This window comes from Apodemus sylvaticus, chromosome 5 (assembly GCF_947179515.1).
Source record: "Apodemus sylvaticus chromosome 5, mApoSyl1.1, whole genome shotgun sequence".
In the NCBI taxonomy this organism is placed as follows: domain Eukaryota; kingdom Metazoa; phylum Chordata; class Mammalia; order Rodentia; family Muridae; genus Apodemus; species Apodemus sylvaticus.
In genome coordinates, this window is record NC_067476.1 from 149,347,407 (window position 1) to 149,366,620 (window position 19,214).

General features: G+C 48.2%; 1 pseudogene; it reads left to right on the plus strand.

Moving 5' to 3' along the window:
* Positions 1–17,565: 17,565 nt before the first annotated feature.
* On the plus strand, positions 17,566–18,917 carry LOC127684682 (tubulin alpha-1A chain-like; annotated as a pseudogene).
* The last annotated feature ends 297 nt before the right edge of the window (positions 18,918–19,214 follow it).

Sequence of the window (19,214 nt, forward strand, 5' to 3'; positions counted from 1 at the left end):
GTGTGTGTTATTGTGTAGTGTGTGGGTACACATGCCCAAGTAGAGGTCAGAGGTCAGCATCAGGTATCCTCAATCGCACTCCATCTTTATTTGTGTCACAGGGTTTCTTACAGAACCTGAAGCTTGCAATTTTGGCTAGGCAAGCTAACCCTTGACAGTGAGCCCTTGGGATCCTCCTGTCCCTGGTTTCTAAATGGCGGGGTTGCAGGCATGTGCCGTCATATTCAGATCATTTCACATGGACCCTGAAGATGGAACTCAGGTCCTCATGCTTGTCTGGCCAGAGCCCTCACCCGCTGAGCCGTCTCTCAGCCCCATGGTGAGTGTTCTTCGAAGTGTTAAAACTTAGCACCACCTTCTTCTTAACAACATCATTTTGAACTTTTAAATCCTGGGGCTGGGGAGATGGCTCAGTGGGTACAGTGACTGCCACACAAACACAAAGGCTTGAGTTCAAATCCCTAGGACCCCTGAAAAGCCACACACAGTGTCACCTACCTGAAATACAAGTACAGAGTGGGGGAATCTGAGACAGACAGATGCTGGAGGCTTACTGGCCAGTCAGTCTCACTAAAGCAGGAAGCTCCGGATCCAGCGAGAGACATGGAGAAAATGACAAATGGAGGGTAATAGAGAAGGACACTGATGTCAACCTCTGCCTTCCCCATGTGTGTGTGTGTGTTACTGTACACACAGCATAACATTTACTGTCTTATCTTTCTGCATTTTCAGGAGTTGAACTCAGGGCCTCTCCTGCAGGGAGAGTGTACTGCTCTCTGACCTATACCCTAGCCCCTCTTAACATTTTCAAAAGTACAGTTCAGTGGCATTGAGTACCTTGTGTGCAGCCCCCACTATCATCCACCCACAGGACACTTTCACTTACAAAACTGAAACTTTGCATCCATCAAATAACAGTCCTCGTCCAGGGCCTGGCGATTGCACTGTAGATCTTTGTGAACTGGGCTGCTTTAAATACTTCATTTAACTGGAACCATCCAGTGTTTAGGGTTTTTGTGTGTGACTAATTTATTTCACTTAGCAAAATGTTGTAGCATGAGTCAGAATTTCCCTACTTTTTAAGACAGAGTAGTATTCCACTGTATGGACATCTTAGTCAGGGTTTCTATTCCTGCACAAACATCATGACCAAGAAGCAAGTTGGGGAGGAAAGGGTTTATTCAGTTTACACTTCTACATTGTTGTTCATCACCAAAGGAAGTCAGGACTGGAACTCAAGCAGGTCAGGAAGCAGGCGCTGATGCAGAGGCCAGGGAAGGATGTTTCTTACTGGCTTGCTTCCCCTGACTTGCTCAGCTGCTCTCTTATAGAACCCAAGAATACCAGCCCAGGGTTGGCACAAGGGGCCCTCCCCCCTTGATCACTAATTGAGAAAATGCCCCACAGTTGGATCTCATGGAGGCACTTCCCCAACTGAAACTCCTTTCTCTGTGATAACTCCAGCCTGTGTCAAATTGACACACGAAACCAGCCCCGTGTCAACCTGACACACAAACACATCACTATTAAGCCTCAACCCTTACTTTTTTATTTATCCCCAAGATTTAAATTACTTTAAAAGTCACACAGCCTTTACATATTAAAAGTTCAATCCCTTTAAAATATTCAATATCTTTAAAAATTCAAACTCTTTTAAAAATTCAAAGTCTCTTAACTGTGGGCTCCACTAAAATACTTTCTTTCTTCAAGAGGGAAAAATATCAGGGCACAGTCACAACCAAAAGCAAAACTCAAACTCCAATGGTTCAATGTCTGGGATCCAACTCACCATCTTCCAGGCTCCTCCAAGGGCTTGGGTCACTTCTCCAGCTCTGCCCTTTGTAGCACACAGCTTGTCTTCTAGGCTCCAGCTGCGTGTACTCCACTGCTGCTGCTGTTCTTGGTGGTCATCGCATGGTACTGGCATCTCCAAAACACTTGCTGTCTTCCGCTGTAACTAGGCTTCACCAATAGCCTTTCATAGGCTCTCTTCATGGTGCCAAGCCTCAACTCCTTTGCATGACCCCTTCACTCCTGGGCCATCAATTGCAACTGAGGTTGCACCTTTAACAATGGCCTTCCGTGGCCTCTCACAATGCTGAGCCTCAGCTGCTCTTCATGACCCCTTCATGCCTTCAAAACCAGTACCACCTGGGTGACTCTTACACAGTACCAAGTCAAGCCACAGCACAAAGTACAACCTTGGATATCTCTGTATCACAGCCTCTGTGCTCTCAGAAAGATTTCACTTCAGTGATGCTGGTCTCTTCTTAATCACCACTAATTTCTTAGCTCTAGCTAACCAGCATCAATAGTCTCAATAACACAAAGGTTTGCTTTAGTGGTTCTGGTATCTTGTTAATCACAGCTGATTTTTCAGCCCCAGGTAACCAAAACCACAGAATCTTCACAATCAAAACATGGCCCTGATAAGAGTCTTTAATCTTCCCTCCGAAATTTCACAAGCCAGGCCTCCATCTTCTGCACTGTTCTCAACATTATCTTCCAAGCTCCTACTCAACATCCCACAGAGCTCTTAACACTGAATGGCTCTTCTAGCTCAAAGTTCCAAAGTCCTTCCACAGTCCTCCCCAAAACATGGTTAGGTTGTCACAGGAGTACCCCACTCCTAGTACCAATTTGTCTTAGTTAGGGTTTCTATTCCAGCACAAACATCATGACCAAGAAGCAAGTTGGAGAGGAAAGGGTTTATTCAGCTTACACTTCCACACTGCTGTTCATCACTAAAGGAAGTCAGGACTTGAACTCAAGCAGTTAAGGAAACAGGAGCTGATGCAGAGGCCATAGAGGGATGTTTCTTACTGGCTTGCTTCCCCTGGCTTGCTCAGCCTGCTATCTTATAGAACCCAAGACTACCAGCCCAGAGGTGGTACCACCCACAAGGGGCCCTTCCCCCTTGATCACTAATTGAGAAAATGCCCCACAGCTGAATCTCATGGAGGCACTTCCCCAAGTGAAGCTCCTTTCTCTGTGATAACTCCAGCCTGTGTCAAGTTGATACATAAAACTAGCCAGTACAGTTTTGATTATCTACTCAATGGCCACTGGGTATTTGGGTAGTTTCCATGGTGTAGCTGTTTTATATTGTTTTTGAAAAACATTTGAAAGCTGTGTGTGTGTGTGTGTGTGTGTGTGTGTGTGTGTGTGTGTGTGTGTGTGTAGGGCAATGCCCAAGAAGCAAGTCCAGTTCACTGGGTTTGGGTTCTAGCTTGTCATGCACCATTGAGTAGTAGGTAACTTCCTGACCTGATGTCAGCTGCCCTCACCTTCCTGCCTATTCTCGGCAGTGTGCTGAGGGCCAGCTGAGACCTCAGTGTGAAAGTTCTCAGCAAAGAAGCCACCACCACTGCGGGAGACTGTTATTGTTATTGCTTAGTGGGTGAGAGGCCAGTGGCTTCCCAGAGGTGTGAGTCACTCCTGGTGGGATTCCAGGCACCAGGAGAGGCTGTTCTGGGCAACAAAACCCAAATTCCACAAGGAGCAGGGGCCCTGACCCTGAGACCTTGGGTGAGCCACACCCTTTCTCCTGGGCCACTGCTGCTGTGAAGAAGAGTCTGTGAATGTCAGAAGCATCAAAGTTCTTAGGAATGGGGACTTCAGCTCTGCTGCCACACTAGCTATTAAGGAGGCTCAGAGAGGGTGATATGTCTGCCCAGAGTTGCAAAGCCAGAGGCAATGGGCTGGATGAGGAAACCTCAGACACACCCGTGTCTCGCTGGCTCCTACTTGGTACCAATGCTAGGAAGAAGGCTTCAGAGGTGAAATCCAGAAAGGCACCATGGAGCAAGAAGAAAGAGTGTCCTCATGGCCCCAGAAGCAGGTTGGACGTTCCTTTGTGTTTGAGGGACATGGGTCTGAGGACGGATCAACTCACAGCCCTGTGTTAACCTTCCCACGGCTTGGTTAACGTGGGGACTCAAAACCACAGTCAAGTGATTGAGCCCTTCCCACATCCGAGGCACAGAGCTGAGCTGTCACACGCCAGCTCTTCTGTGAGCCTGGAACCGGCACCCCGCTGTTCAAAAGCCCTGGAACCTTAGTTCAAAGACATTTCCAAAGTCATAAATGAGAACAGGCAGGAGATTTGATCAGACAGACCCCAGGCAGGGGCCTGTGAAGTGTGTTCACAGAACACATGCCCTGTGACTCCTCAGAGCTGTGGCATCTCAGCTCTCTGTGCCCACTGCCTAGGCAGGACACCCAAGGCTTAGAACATCTTTGTGTCATGTTGGCCTGAGTAGGCAGTTGGGATGAGGATCCACCATGTCAGGACTGGCTTTTGCCTGGTGCACGGGATTCAAAAAAGAGTTCTGTGCCCAAGAGTATGCAAAGCCAGGCCAGACCAAATCTTGGAGGTGCAGGCCAGGAGGGCAGGCTGACAGGATCTGAGTGCCACCTACTGCTTGGACAACCAAGCATCCAACGTTTTCAGGCACACTGGGGTGCTTACAGTAAAGACAAATGACCAAAACTATACCCAGAACTCTATGCTTAATAATGAGGCCAAAGCCATTTGGAGCCTGGCCTGCAACAGCATAGCAGAAGATCTGCTTTTAATTTTAATTTTTAATTTTTAAATTACATTTAAATGAATTTATTTTGTGTGTTGATGGGGGCTCATGCCATGGCATGTGCACTGAGGTTAGAAGTTGGTTTTCTCTTTTAAGGATTGGGTTACAGGAGTTGAAGACAGTTAAGCTTGGTGGTGAGCAACTATGCCTACCTTTAAATGCTTTGAAAGCACATTAATTTGGATCGGAGAGATGGCTCAGCAGGTAGGAACACCTGCCGTTCTTGCAGAAGGCCTAAGTTTGGTTCTCAGGACCCATGTCAAATGGCGTACCACCACCTGTGACTCATCTCTAGGAGAGCTGAGGTCCTCCTCTGGCCTCTGTGGGGGCTATGGACATGTGTTATACAGTCACACTCAGATAAATAAAAATAAAATAAATCTTAAGGCCTTTCATTTTTAGCATGGGTATACATGCATGTATGTGTTCCTGTGTGAGCAGTTGCACATGTATACAGTTGATAGGCCAAGCATGCATGCATGTATGCATGCTTGTGTGTGTGTGTGTGTGTGTGAGAGAGAGAGAGAGAGAGAGAGAGAGAGACTCCAAGTGTCAATCCTTGGGAGCTATCTATTTTGGTTTCTGAGACAGGTCTCACTGAGACCTGAGACTTGCAGATTTGGTCATAGGCCGGCTGGTGAGTAGGTCCCAGGGACCCTCTGGTCTCCTCCTCTAGTCCTGAGGTTGGAGGGCTGTGCTACCTTACCCATCCGTTTAAAACTCAGATACAAGTGCATGCAGACAGCACCTTACTGACTGAGGCACTGCTTTACTGACTTCCCTGTCGCTGGCCTTGATTTCTAATGACAGGAAGCTCCTTACTCCAATGGCAGGTCTTAAGAAAACAACCTCCATTGTAAAATTTACTATTCAACAAGAGAGCGAGATGCTCACCTGGACCCTGAGGTACGGGCTTCTCACAGTCAGAACAGTGACTTGTCACTCCAGGGCCAGCAATCTCCACAGTGTGATTCTCTCACTGGGACTTCTTCTGCAGTGTCCTTCAGGAAGCATCTCCCTTGGTGTCTCATGTCCTGGTTAATTCTTTTACCTTCCACATCACCGACCTTCCCTGTGCCATTTTTCACAGTGTGTTGGTGGCCTGTAGTATCAGAAATGTCCCACACTGCCTCTCTTGGCCACTACTTATTCTGGTGTTTGTGGTGACAGGATGGATGGTTCACAGAGAGCTGAGGAGCTCTGCTAGGTTAGCACCCTACTATAGCTTTAAAGCTGCTGCCCATGTCAGGCCACAAGCCAGGGGGCTCCTTCAGGGCTCCATAGAGCAGCCTATGAGGGCCAGGGCTACCTTTCTTCCTTCTGGAAACTGTGGCAGCTGCTGTGCAGCGGAGGGTCCGTGTACCACTGTGATGGATTTCTCTCCCCCCAGTCCCCTCACTCCTCTCCAGCTCTCTACATGCTGTCAACGCTCCCAGGGCAGAAGGGAGCAGTGTCCACATGGCCGCCACTTACAAGCCTGATGCTTCTCCCGGACAGATTTCATGACCCACACAGGGCCATCAGCCTTTCACTTCTCCAGGGTGGTGAGGTTTCTTATCTCTCATGACCGATCTACAGCTGGTTTCTGTTTGCAAGTCTCCTTTTGATGTTGGTCCAGCCTGACCAACTGGACACCCTGACCCCAGTGTTCCAGTCAATCCAGTCAAGTGAATCTGAGTTTCACTTTCCTAAGCTGGAGGCCCTCCACGCTTAGGGAGATGCTCTAGCTTAGAGTGGGCCGTAAGTCCCTTGTGGCTTCCACATCGACTCTCCCCAAGGATGTCCCTCTAACTGCTCACTCTCTGCGCCGTGGGACACCTGGTCTTCTCTCTTTGTGTGGACACGCCTCTCTCACCTCCCTTTCACTGAGGCCACCTGTAACCGTGTCTGCTGACAGTACATGCAGTATCATACTGAACCTTGCTCATTCTGTGGCCGCCTTCTGCATCTCTGGAGACAGCACCGGGACCTCTCTGAGGACTGCTAACTTCTTCATATGCAGCTTCCTGGTTTGACAAACTAAATAGTACAGAGTCTGACCAAAGGTGCCCTTTCCTGGGAAAGTACACATGATATTACTCTTCCTTACTCTCACGCTTCCTCTTATAAGGACTGCCAACAGCGACCCCTTATAACCTATCTGCCCCTCTTGCAACTACTACTACTACCACATCTTCTTCTCTTCCTCCTCTTCCTCTTCCTCTTCCCCCTCCTCCTTTTCTTCCTCCTCCTTCTTCCTGGCTAGAAAGCATGACCATTCTAAAGAAAAATGAGACCACTAAAAGAAATACAAACAACAGGACAATGGGCCTGGGCTTCTTTCCCAGAACTTTACGAAAAGGTCCTCAGGCTGCGGATGTCAGGAGCAAAGAACCAATCTGGAGGTGATCACCCCATCTAGCTCTTTGGGGGGGAAAGATCATATATACTGTAAAAAAAAAAAGAAAAGAAAAATATCTATGTGCATAATGATTGTTTTGTTTAAAAAAAAAAGATTAAAAACAAAACTGAAAAACATTGGAGAGGGTGGTATGGAATGGACTGGGAAATACGAGGCCCAAACCAGACAGGTTAAGCATACCAGAGAAGGCCTGGCAGAGAGGCACAGAGGGTTTGCAAAAGTTCAGACCTAAGTGGTACCCATGGTGATAAAAGCTCGTTAAAACTCCTGAGGTTAGAACACTGATGTAACACTGAAGTGTATCTTCTGTTCTCTTAAGATCTGTTCCGGATAACATCGACAATAACTGAATTCAGGAATGAAACTGTTTTATTTTAACAAGATAATTATTCTCTTTTTTTCTAAGTCTGCCCAACTTAGAAGCTGAAGTCTTGACAAAAATCAGTCGTTTAGAAACACATTTTCCACTAAGCTTTGTCTAAATGTTACACAAAAAATTGAAACTAAGATATGTTATTTCATCTTCAAGACGAGTAAAAACTGCCCCAGTAGTCAGCCTCCTGATTCTGAAGGCCTTAATCAAGGAGGGCAAGAGATAACAACCAATATTTGATTCCTTGTCCTGTGAGGTCAGGCAGGATGGAAGGGAACCATGAGGTTCCTCACAAAGGATTCCACAACTCTGAAAAACCTTGGCTTCATCTCATGAAATCTCTTGGCTTGATCAGAGACACCACAGAGACTCCAGAGGTGAAACTTTAACGGGGGCCACATCCTGCAAAGTGGAAAATCAGTCACTGGAAATAAAACCGTCCCCCCAATTACACGTTCATCCTAGTGGACGATGCAGATGATGGGAGGAAATTTAAGTCCCTTAGGATTGACCCATGAAGGACTTCTACTGATCCTAACAATCTAATGAGAAAATGATTAACCCTTGACGGCCCCATACAGCCTGAGACACTGAGCAGGAAAACATAGCATTAGAAACAAACCTTTCCCAGCTCCTGACCGAAGCTCTCACCCTGACCTGATTAAGCAGGGGGACTTGGTGGTCCTTCAGACCTACAAAGGCAGCCACTCGGGTGACCAAATTCATCCCATTTAAGGGAGGCTCAAGGGGTAACCAGATAAGTGACCCTGTGAACAGGCTAGGCATAGCTTCTGATTTAGAATTATCCTTATTCAACTTTGACTCACCCTCACCCATGTCCCACCAGATCTTTTCTTGACTACCATAAAAATCTTTTCAAGATGTTCCGTTCTGTCAAAACTAATTTGTCCGGCTCTGAGTAAAGAGAAACCGGACCTTTTGCTTCTCATCTCCTCTATTATTGCTGGAGACCGATCTCCATCACCACACCCAATCTCAGCTCGCCTAAATGCCTGTGAGCGAGTCACCTCCATCCTCCAAACACACCCCTTAACACAGCTTAAGAGTGTCAGACTCCAGAGGAGCCCCAGGGTATCCCTGAGTACACATTAACTGATCATCTCTAAGCTTGTCTCCTATATTGAGGTTCTCCTGCTTTATGAGGGGTTTCCAGGAAAAATAAAGCAAACCGCACCATGGCATCATGGGCTGGTGTCTTCTTCCTCTTCAGATCGGTGGAGTTTCTCCATCAAGTCTGGCATACTGCTCTGTTCCTCTTACTGCTCATGTGTCGCCATTTTTCTGGAAAACATCTCTCATGGCCATGCTGGCCTCCATTGTCTCCTGAATAGGACTTCTTACTGAAACCCAAGTGGCTTTGTATTTTTAGTCCTGGCCTTGCAGATGGCTAGTTCCATTGTTTTCCCCAGAATTTCTGGTGGAGACAATTCCCAGGCAACTTCTCCAGATGGACGTGGACTCTCTCGGCTCCTAGGTTCCTCTTGCACTGTCATTTTGTCCTGCTCTGTCGTCCCTTCAGCCCCTGCTTACTTAACCTTCTGTTGTCTTGGTGTCTTAGTTGGGTTTCTATCGTTGTGATAAAACATCCTGGTCAAAACCAACTTGGGGAGGAAAGGGTTTATTGCACCTTACAGCTTATAGGCCATCACCAAGGGAAGCCAGGACAGGAATTCAAAGTGGGAACCTGGAGGCTGGAACTGAAACGGAGGTCATGGAGGGGTCTGGCTTGCTCTCTATGGCTTGGGCAGCCTACTTACTTATCTTATACACCCAAGACCAGCAGCCCATCAGTGGTCCACCCACAATGGGCTGGGCCCCTCCCATATCAGTTATCAGTCAAAAAAAATGCCCTGCAGACTTTCCCAGAGGCAAGTCCTATGGGGCATTTTCTTGATCAGATTCCTTGGGACTGGAGAGATAGCTCAGCAGTTAAGATCACTGGCTGCTCTTCCAGAGGTCCCAAGTTCAATCCCCAGTCCCCACATGGTAGCTTACAACTGTCTGTAACTCCAGTTCTATGAGATCTGGCACCCTTACACAGACATGCAGGCAAAACACCAACACCCACAGAGATAAAGAAATCTTACAAAGAAAAAAGAAAAGAAAAAAGATTTCTTCCTCCCAGATGACCCTAGCATGTGTCAAGTTGACAAGAAAACTAGACAGCACAATTATACTCCCCCAGACTACACGGTATTAAGGCCCAGATCATACTGTCTCGGGCCATAGCCATTCTAGAGATATCAACCCTGCCATCTGTCACGGCTATTCCCGGCTGACAGCTTCACAACATCTGGAACTAACTGAAACCCAAGTGGCTGGGTATGCCTGCGAGGGATTCTTTTTTTTTTTTCCTTAATTAAATCATCTGAAGCGGGAAGATCCACCCTAAATCCAGATCTTTCGAGGTGGGAAGTTCCATCTTAAATCTGGGCCACACCTTCCGCTGGCAGCCCACACAAAGGACACGAAAGAAGGAAGCGCTTGCTTTTTTTCCCTCCCTCTTTGCTCTAGCTTCGCTGGTATGAAAGCCTACTTCTTCAGCATCCCATCACATACTAAAGACTAACAGAGACGTGCAGCCTCATGGACTGGACTACTGGACTCGTCGACTTTCAGTTAGGAGACAATCATTGTTGGACTAGCTGGAGCAGAACCTGTAAGCCACTTGAAGAACCCTGTCTACACAGATTCATTCTGTCTGTCACTACAGGTTATCATGTTGTGGTGACCTCAACCATAAAATTATGGTTGCAATCCCCAGGTTGCAGGTTTCACCGCTGAAGACCTCTCCATCTCCAAAGGGCTGTTCCACAATCCAGCCTTCCTCTTCTTCTTCCTCTTCTTCTTCCTCTTCCTCCTCTTCTTCTTCCTCCTCCTCCTCCTCCTTCTTATTTATTTATTTTATGTAGGTTGAGTACACGGTAGCTGTCCTCAGACACACTAGAAGAGGGCGTCAGATCTCATTACGAATGGTTGTGAGCCACCATGTGCTTGCTGGGAATTGAACTCAGCTCCTCTGGAAGAGCAGTCAGTGCGCTTAACCACTGAGCCATCTCTCCAGCCCCCAGTCCTCCACTTCTTGCAAGGAGCCATTCTCTGCCCTCTCTGGAATGCTTCTGGAGAGTTTTATACCTCACCGTCTCTGCTGGTTAGTTTTCTACTTGCTGTGTTAAAATACCTGACCCAAAACCCTGCCTTAGGGAAGAACAGTTTATTTTGGTTCACAGTTTGGAAGTACAGTCCATCATGGAAAAAAAAAAATCGGCGGGCAGGAGCTTGGGCCTGACAGTGCACCCGCAGTCAGGAAGCAGGAGATGGAGTCTGATGGCTCCCCTGACTTTTGTTTTTAAATGAGGTCCAGGATCTCTGCTGATGAGATGGTGCCACCCAGTCTTCTCACTTTCATTAAGCAAATCTAGATAACCCCTCACATATATAAGTCCAGAAGCATCTTTTTTAGTGATTCTAGAGCCTGAGAAGTTGAGAATATTAACCGTCATAACACTCCAACCTAACATAACATTCTTAAAGCTGCCATGGGGCAGTCTGTCCCTTGGGGCTGTTTTTCCCATAGGCTCATGACAGTTTCATGATGCAAAGTCTGTAACAGTTGAGACTTCCTACAGTCTTTCAAAGTTTCAACTCTGTCCAAAAGTATAGGTTCCAAGTCTTTTCCGAGACAGGCAATCTCTTAACTTTGAGCCCCTGTACAGTTAAAAAATAATAATATTTTTTTTTGGATTTGGTTTTTTTGAGAGAGGGTTTCTCTGTGTAGCCCTGGCTGTCCTGGAACTCACTCTGTAGACCAGGCTGGCCTTGAACTCAGAAATGCGCCTGCCTCTGCCTCCCAGAGTGCTGGGATTACAGGCATGCGCCAACACCGCCTGGCTTTTTTTTTTTTTTTTTTTTAAGGCATGCACTTCCAACATAAAATGGCACAGGGTAAAGGCTAGGCTCTTTATTCCAAAAGGAAGGACAGGGCAGAGCAAAGGAAGACTGGACCAGAGATGAAATCTATCAGGGAGAACACCAACCCCTCCAGGGCCAATGTTAAACACCTGGTGCCTGGTGATGATGGAGAAATCTGGGCCATTTGTCAATGATTTGATTTTGCTGATCTGTCAAGGGAAAAATATAGGCAAAGGGGCAAAAATAAAATAAAAATTTCCATGCTTTAAGAATCAGGTTGCAAGCACTTGGAATTGGGTCTTACACAGACAGCCGGAGCCTAATCCCAATGACCCACAGTATCTTATTTACCCCGATGGTCCAGTTCAAAAGAATAACCCATAACATTTACTATTTAACCAGTATATTCCACTGCCATCCTCCTGTGTGCCAATATCAGTTTACCCAGGAGTCCTACAATGGTAAAGCTATTTCCCCCTTAGTTGCTGTAAAAGAACATCCGAGCCTTGCCAACTGTGGGACCGTGTAAGGCAGTCAGTCTGTGGCCTGGTTGAGCAGCGAGACTTACTCTGGAGACCCAGTAGAATATTCAACAAGGGACGGAACCAGGGAGCAATGTCCCCAGATACTCAGGCTCCTGACACAGACTCCTGACTCCTCAACTCCATAATCCTGTGGCCATCAATCACTCATAGGGCCACGCCCCTAGTGTTCTGGCTGGACTCCACCCCCACAGTCACCTGGCTATAGCCAGGATTTCCCCACCCCACAGTTACCTGGCAACAGCCAGGTAGCACAGCCCACTATAAAAGTTGGCTCCTCCTAGCTCTCTTGCTTTTCTCTTTTGCCCTTAGCTCTTGTCCCCCTGTCCCTCCTCTCTCCCAATTCTTCTCCCCTCTTTCCATGTGGTCATAGCCAATTCTCATCCCTATATCTCTTCTTTCTCTCTTTACTTCTCTATCTCTTTTTCTCTTCCTACTTCTCTATAATAAAGCTTTAAAACTATGGACTGTCTCTTCTTATCAAAACCCTCCAAGTAGGAGCATGGAATAGGCTTAGCATCTCCAGTGGCCGGAAAGGACCAAGACTCTTCCCAGCCAGGCTTCCTCTGCAGGTACCTGGGCCTGCATCAGAACCACACCGCCTTCTGAGCAAGGACCTCCTCTCCACCAGACAGGCAGCTTCCCTCTGCAGATACACGGGTGCCCGCCATCCACACACGGGTACTCCCGGCCCCGCTCACTTTCCCTACAGCCGAGGTGTGGTCGTCTCTCTGAGAACACACCTGCTGCTCTCTTGCAATGAATTTCAAGATAACCCTTTCTCTTTTGTGCAGCCTGTAAATTCTTTCACCACCCCATACCTGGCCTTCCCTGCACTTGGTTCTATTCCCACGTTTCATTTCCTCTTCACCCTGTCTCTCCATTATGAACATAGGGTGATAAGTTTCCTATCTGTTGGTGTCTATTGAGTTAAAGAACTTATTATCACAGTGTCAATCAACAGGCCTCCCATTAGCCTCACCTCAGTGGAGTGAGGTCTGAAGTTCAAGTGCAGATGGCCCAAGGACATCTGAAATAGGACAGGCAGAGCAAGGGTTTGAATCCAGTTCTAGATGGTTCCTACTATGTGCCTAACATCATGTCAGATACTTAGAGTATCCTTTTGTGGGTAGCAGCCATCCTGCCTGGAAGAGGTTATAACTGTGATTATTACCACCCTGCTTTTTTCCCTGTTCTTTCTCCTTTTTCTTTCTCTCCTTCTCTTTTCTTTCTTTTTATTTCTAAAAAAAAATCAGACATGCAGAAAACATTTGCTATTTATCCATCATTTCAATTCCGCAGCTGTTGACATTTTCTTCAACTTGTTCCATGTCTTTGGTGCCAACATTTTCTAAAGAGAATCACAATCATCTCAAAACTTCCTTTAAAAAAAAAATTCAAGGCAGAGAGTCGACTCTGCTCTACTCCATGGTGGTGAAAGCTGGGATCTCAATAAATAGTCACTGAATGAAAATATCTCAGGGATCCCCTTGACAACCATGTGCGGTAGATGCTGTCAGGAGAGGAAACTGAGGCACCGGAGAGGAACCCAGCTAGGAGAAGATGAGGAGGTTGAGCGGGCTCCCAAGGGCACTCCCTGCACTCCCTTGGTCCACTTGTCTAACAGCTGCTACTGGGAGCACCTGAGGGAGGATGGGGACTCAGACTGCCGGGAAAGCGGGTCCCACCTCTGGAAAGCCAAGTGCCCTCATGAAGCCTGGGCCCTTCTGCCCTGCGCCGGGGTGGAGGCAGAGTGCTCTTTCCCAGACGGGTGACCTTTGGGGTTTGTTATGAATAGAGATTCTTTCTGGGGAATGTGATGGCTGATGGCGGGAGCCTGTGTCCCTAGACTTAACACCCAGGAATGTGGACAGGCGTTTCCAGCCGCTACCCCAGAGACTAGAAACTGGCTCTCTCAACTGCCCTGGTCCTAAGCAGCTCTCGTGGTCATCCAGCTGCTGCGGAGGAGGTCTGGTACCATCTATCTTCAGCTGGGAGGCAGAAGTTCAGGGTAAAGCGACCTTTAACACCAAAGTGACCTAAGCTCCGCCTCTGCCTTCCCAGCTAGACAGTGGCTAGATAGGCACCAGCCTGGGCAAACCACTATTTTCACATCATCAATAAAACAAAACAAAACAAAACAAAACAAGGTCTGGCAGGGTAAGATAACAGGGTTCCTACTATTTTCATGTTGCTGCAGATGGGGCCCAGGATACCACCTGGGGGAAAACTGTTCTGTCCTAGAGCCTCTGCTCCAACTCCTGTATTTCCTATTGGCTGCTTTTCTGCAGTAATGGGATCCATTTCCTAGCTGTGGTCCCCCTAAGATTCCCCTCAGCATCCCTCTGCTGCTTTTTCTGCCCGTGCAGTCTCACTCTCAGTATCTGTTCCCCTTAGCACGTATAATTACTATTCTCTCCTGTGCCATCCAAGGCCTCCTCTGTGCTGATGTCATGTGACCTGTGACGGTGGGTAGCTGCCTGAGTCAGGGCTTGCCAGGAAAGCGGGAGGAACTGAACTGATCTCTCAGAAAAGCCAGGTGTGCTGTGGAATAGTTGTAATCCAAGTACAGAGAGGCAGAGACAGGCAGATCTCTGGCCTTTGCTGGCCAGCCAGTCTAGTCTACTTGGCTAGTTCTAGACCAGGGAGAGAACCTGTCTCGGCTGGAGAGATGGAGTGGTTAGGAACACTGACTGCTCTTCCAGAGGCCCTGAGTTCAATTCCCAGCAACCACATGGTGGCTCACAACCATCTGTAAGGCGATCTGATGCCCTCTTCTGGTGTGCATGAAGATAGCTACAATGTACTTTTTTTTGTTTGTTTGTTTTGTTTTGTTTTGTTTTGTTTTCCTGAGACATGGTTTCTCTGTGTAGCCCTGGCTGTCCTGGAACTCACTCTGTAAACCAGGCTGACTTGGAACTCAGAAATCTGCCTGCCTCTGCCTCCCATGTGCTGGGATTAAAGGCGTGCGCCACCACCGCCCAGCTTTACAATGTACTTATAAAAATAAACAAGACTAAAAAAAAAAAGAAAAAGAAAAATCAAAAGGAGAAAGTGACGTGGTTCTATTAAAGAGAGAGAGAGAAAGAACCTGTCTCAGAAAACAAAGTAGACCCCGAGGAATGACACCAGAAATTGACCTCTGATCACCACACACATCACCCCCTTTTCTCCCCCAATACCCTCACATACAGAACAGTTGCTCAATGTTTGGCATGTGCCAGGCACTGTGCTGGTCTCCTCTAAGTTTTATGATGCTCCTGTGAAGTCTAAACTATAGGTATGCACGTTTTGAAGAAACTAAGGCACATAACTACTAAATAACTCATCTAAAGATGCACTTCAAGGAAAGGCTGGAGTTAAGACTAGAGTCAAGATAGCGTCAACCTCCAGATCTGGAACACTCTTCTTCAAACAAGCTCCATCCAGCAGAGAACATTCAGGTGGCTCTAGGCAGGCTCCACAATGCCCATCCGAGGAATCGACTTTCCTCAGTTAAGTCAGAAGCCAAGAATCTGAGGAGAGCGAGAGGGGGGCAGATGCTGCCCAAGCATCTCTGGACCAGAGGAAGCTACTTCTATGTCCTTTCCAGACCATAGGTGGTGTTAGTCTTCATGCTTTGATAGTCATGGTAATAAGGACAGCCCTGACTCCCGTTCACAGAGCGGACTCTCGGAACAGAATCCTGGAGCATTGTGCTGCAGCAACAAGCCTGTTCACTCGCTGTCTGCATGGGTCCTCACAACAGCCCCTCCCTCATCAACATACCCATGCACAGGATGCAGGACTCAGGGGCCGACCAGACCTCCACGCGCCAGACCAGGGTTTCATTCCAGCATCAGGATATGGACCCCGAGTCATTATTAGCTTCTCTATGAGCTGAAGGGGGCTCTGAGGGCCTGCAGGCTCCCGATCCTGGCCTCCTCCCTGGGACTCAGTGAGAGGGAGGTTTACTTCCGGGGCCCCAGCAGACTCAGTCCTCACACAGCATACATTGATTTGGATGAAGAGGGACACGGAGTGAGTAATTTTGATTTAGGGAGGTGGGCTGTCACCGGGAGCTATCTTAAGCCTCTTTATTTGTACAAACTTAGTTTTTCTCCCTGTTCCCCATTTGCAATTCACTTTCCATCCAGGCCACCTGAGGGGTCCTGCATCTACTCAGGATTCGCCACACACCTTGCCCTGCACACCAGGGTGTGTCACTTCACGAAGCAGCCAGCACCGAGCAGAAAATTGACTCACCCCTTTGCCCTCCCACAAGTGGGGTGCCCCACCATCTTTAATGTGCCCTTGCCCCAAAAGCCAGCCTTCTGGGGTGGGGCTGGGAGCTCTGGAGAACTCTCAGGCTTGGGGATGGCTGTGCAATTTGACACTGTGATCATATTGGAGGAAAGTGGTGTGTGGCTCAGCGGTTGAGAGGGGAAGCGTTGGACGTGATCGTGAGCTCGTCAGCAGCAGCTGTGGGACACACGGGCTGGCCTTCCCGAGCCTTAGTTTACCTCCTTGGTGGAAGCCCTGTCCCAGATCTGTAATCCTCGCATCAAATCCACTTGGAAACCTGTGCTCAGAGGAGTGACGTGGCACGATCAAGGTGACAGAGCGAAAGACAGGCCACAGCCAGGTCTGTCTTACTCCTCCTGTGTCAGGCAATTGGATCTAGAGGGTGCTTGCAGGCCTTTTCTCCCTCAGTGTTGAGAGTGAGACGGCCAAGCAAGTGTCCCACTACTAAGCCATGTTCTGCCCCCACCCCCCAGTCTTCACAGGCAAATGAGCCTCTAAGGTTGGAGTACCCAGTTCTTTGCTGACTCAGCCATCTCCCCAGGCTTGTGGATACAGTTGTTTCTGCCTGATCCCTGCTAGGTTTGTGATGGGGGTGATGCCCAGGGTACCCCCAGGTCTAGCCTATACCTCCCGGGTAGCACAAGGTATCTGAGCCACTGGGCAGTAGTCTCCAGCCTTTTCAAGGGTAAGAAGGCCCCTTGGAGGGAGCAGAGTGGAAGGAAGTCCCCAGGGCTCCCTATCATTAGCACCAGCAACTCCAGAGAAAACATACCATTACTGGAAGCCCAGCCGGGCAGAGTGGGTGGAAGTGGCCGTGTCAGAGGAAACCACACAAGGCATGCCAAACCTCGTGGGGGCTGGCTCACTGGGATGTTTACAGAAATGCTGGCCCTGAGGTCGCCCAGCTGCTGCTGGGCTGGGATCCCCTGGGTATCCTCAGGACCCCAAGTGCCAGCCTGGCAGGAACCATCAAAGGCTACAGCTGAGCCCTGTTGACCTTCACGGCCAGCCTGGGAGAGGCCAAATGAGTGGACAGGGGGACAGCAACCCTCCACATCATCCCTGGGCATCCTGCTGCAATGGTTGAATAGAGGGACCAGGCCCTTACTAGATCCTCCTGGGAAAATGTCATTCCCTCAGGAGACACACGCAAGAGGTGACTCTGGAGGCAAAGGGTTCAGATTCTGATTGTGTCTCCACTGATTATCTAACCCTGTAAGGCTAATGGAAAATTTCAGTATCTCAGTTTCCCCACCTCTGGATCAGGGACAGTGGTAACAGTACCTTTTATGGACATATCAACATAATTAAATGATATAATACTTAAGGTTGCCCTGAGCCGGCAGGCTCTCTTACATCGACCGCCTAAGAGTCACACTGTAAGAAGCAACACCTCTTCCTCACCTCCGCCATCCACCCAGCAGCTTCAAATCAGCAATCATGCGTGAGTGCATCTCCATCCATGTTGGCCAGGCTGGTGTCCAGATCCGCAATGCCTGCTGGGAGTTCTATTGCCTGGATCATGACATCCAGCCTGATGGCCAGATGCAAAGTGACAAGACCATTGGGGGAGGAGATGACTCCTTCAACACCTTCTTCAGTGAGACAGGAGCTGGCAAGCATGCGCCCCGGGCAGTGTTCATAGACCTGGAGCCCACAGTTATTGGTGACGTTTACACTGGCACCTACCGACAGCTCTTCCACCCTGAGTAGCTCATCACAGGCAAGGAAGATGCTGCTGAGAACTATGCCCATGGCCACTACACCATTGGCGAGGAGATCATTGACCTTGTCTTGGACAGGATCCGCAAGCTGGCTGACCAGTGGACAGATCTCCAGGGCTTCTTGGTTTTCCACAACTTTGGCAGAGGAACTGGCTCTGGGTTCATCTCCCTGCTGATGGAACTGCTCTCTGTTGATTACAGAAAGAAGTCCAAGCTGGAATTCTCCATTTACCCAGCCCCCCAGGTTTCCACTGCTGTGGCTGAGCCCTACAATTCCATCCTCACTACCCACACCACCCTGGAGCACTCCGATTGTGCCTTCATGGTAGACAATGAGGCCATCTATGAGATCTGTCATAGAAACCTCAACATTGAGTGCCCAACCTATACTAACCTAAGCAGGTTAATAGGTCAAATTGTGTCTTCCATTACTGCTTCCCTCAGATTTGATGGGGCCCTGAATGTTGATCTGACAGAATTCCAGACCAACCTGGTACTCTACCCTCGCATCCACTTCCCTCTGGCCACTTATGCCCCTGTCATCTCTGCTGAGAAAGCCTACCATGAGCAGCTCACAGTAGCAGAGATCACCAATGCCTGTTTTGAGCCAGCCAACCAGATGGTGAAATATGACCCTCACTATGGTGAGTGCATGGCTTACTGCCTGCTGTACCATGGTGATGTGGTTCCCAAAGATGTCAATGCTGCCATTGCCACCAGAAAGACCAAGCGTACCATCCAGTTTGTGGACTGGTGTCCCATTGGCTTCAAGGATGGCATTAATTACCAGCCTCCCACTGTGGTAACTGGTGGTGACCTGGCCAAGGTCCAGACAGCTGTGTGCATGCTGAGCAACACCACAGCCATTGCTGAGACCTGGGCTCGCCTAGATCACAAGTTTGATCTGATGTATGCCAGTGTGCCTTTGTGTACTGGTATGTGTGTGAGGGCATGGAGAAGGGGAAGTTCTCTGAGGCCCTTGATGACATGGCTGCCCTAGAGAAGGATTATGAGGTTGGTGTAGATTCTGTGGAAGGCAAGGGAGAGGAAGAAGGAGAGGAATACTAAATTAAATGTCATAAGGTGCTGCCTCCCCAGGGATGTTGATTCTGTTCCAACATAGAAAATTATGGTCTGATCAGTTAATTTGTGTGTGGCAATGTGTGCTTTCATACACATTGCCACATACTGCCTTACACTTTAAATATAAATGATTTGTCAGAGACCCAAACTGTCCACTTCACTGATGGGTTTTAAATAAAATACTCCCTGTCTTAAAAAAAAAAAAAAGGGTTGCCCAGAACCATCTGTGTCTCATATTAAGTCCCCTTAAGTCTTTGCTGTAGAAATAGGCCTAAAATTATG